Source organism: Pteropus vampyrus, unplaced genomic scaffold (assembly GCF_000151845.1).
Source record: "Pteropus vampyrus isolate Shadow unplaced genomic scaffold, Pvam_2.0 Scaffold460, whole genome shotgun sequence".
NCBI classification, from domain to species: Eukaryota; Metazoa; Chordata; class Mammalia; order Chiroptera; family Pteropodidae; genus Pteropus; species Pteropus vampyrus.
The window spans coordinates 58,831-60,619 of NW_011889241.1; the positions used below are offsets into that span (position 1 = coordinate 58,831).

At 35.6% G+C, this 1,789-nt stretch overlaps 1 protein-coding gene across 2 annotated transcripts in view; it reads left to right on the top strand.

Moving 5' to 3' along the window:
* Positions 1–1,789, top strand: part of LOC105306757 (natural killer cells antigen CD94-like) — a 33,652-nt gene that overhangs the window by 14,035 nt on the left and 17,828 nt on the right. Inside the window, exon 7 of one of the 2 annotated variants that reach the window (XM_011381942.1) lies at positions 788–999. The exons of the other annotated variant lie outside the window; for it this stretch is intronic. The gene's annotated coding sequence lies outside the window, so the exon portion shown is untranslated. Of the gene's footprint in view, positions 1–787; positions 1,000–1,789 lie in introns of those variants that run through there. 2 annotated transcript variants of the gene reach the window in all.

Here is a 1,789-nt window from a genome sequence, read left to right on the forward strand (position 1 = left end):
GTTCTTGGCCACTGACTTCTCATTTGAATGATCTTACACATGCTGTATCATATTATTTGCCCTTCTTAAGGACATAATATGAGTATGCTCATTGGCGCCTTATGATGTCTTTAAATTAAATAAACCTGGAAATATTTAGAACATTTAATCTCCCTTTTTTATTTTCATATTTTTAGAGCATTTTTTTTTTTTTTTACATCTTAGTAAATGGAATGGAAAGCTTTCTTTAAAGAACTAGATAGCAAATGTTTTCAACTTTGTAGGCCAGTCTCTGTTAAAACTACTTAGCTCTGCCATTGCAGTTCAAAGGAAGACATAGATAATATGTAAATGAATGGTTTGCTGTTTTGCAAGAGAATTTTATTCACAAAAGCAGATGGTGAGACAAAATTGGTTCATGGGCCATCGTTTGTCAATACCTGTCAAAATGTGTAAAATGAGATTTTGGAGGCGCCAACCTTATTGTCCACTTTGCCTTATCCTTTTAGGTCACAGTATCACAGTTGTAAATGCACTTATAAATTTTAAGTACTAAAACAGTTAGGTCTTATATTATCACTGTTCATTATGAAAAGTAAAAATTCATCAAGTAGGTGTTATAGCCAAATTGCAAGATGTCCACCAATGATTACCACCTGCTGGTGCACATACCTTTGTATACTTCCCTTCCACATGTGTGGAGGTTGATCTGTGTGACCAGCAGAATACAGTGGACAAGATAATATACCCCTACCAAGACTAGATCATAAAAGATAATTATGGCTTCCTCCTTTTTTCTCTCTTTCAGATCACTTGATCTGGGGGAAGCCAGTATCGCATCAGAGCAGCATTGTTGAAAGGACCATGTGATACAGAACTGAAGCCTCTTATGAACAGCTAGCAAGGAAATCAAGTCTGTTTCAAACAGCTATGTAATGACCTCCCTTGCAAGCCGAATTACCAGCCCCAGTCATGCCTTCAGATGACTACAGAGCCCCAGTCCACATTTTGACAGCAACCTCATGAAAGAACCTGAGTCATATCAATTCTGCCAAGTTATTGAAGGATTTCTAACCCTCAGAAACTAAGTGTTATAATACATGTTTATTCTTTTAAGCTGTGAATTGTTAGACTTCATGGTAACCTCATTCGTAAAGACATATCTTAAGGGAAAAAGGAAGCAAGATAAAAAATATACAAAAGGTAGTGAAAGGAGTCAGCCAAAGTTCATCTTTCTAAAAGTTCTATGCCTCAAAATTTCCTGACATAATCATTATGATCCATTTTGTTTTCAGGAAAGTTGACCCCATTCCAGTATCCAAACTGGACCCCAAGTGATTCAAGTCAATGAATGGGTCTTATCCAGCAGTCATAGTAGTTTACATCTAGCCTAGTCATCATCAAGAAGATGGAGATGAGTTCTTGGGTGACTCACACAAGAACTTGGAGAAAATAAGCTAAACACAAAGAATTTATATTGCATTGTTCTAATTACATAAACTTCCAAAACAGGCAAAACTAAACTATAGTTTACATTAGATGCCAAGATAATGTTAGAGGTCTAGATGATGGTAACATATGGAGGAGAAGGGGAGAGTAACTAGAAGTTAAAATGTGGAAAGACCCTGGTGATCCTGGAAAACTTCTATTTCTTGACAGGTGTGGTATTTGCATTGGATCTGATGGTTATTAAATTTTATTACTTTTTAATGTGTAAATTATATTTTATTCAAAGCTGTGTGAAGAGAGACTATGTTTGTTGAATTATTTTTGTCTTTTTTAGGTTTTGATATGAGGCAGGTCTGTTACC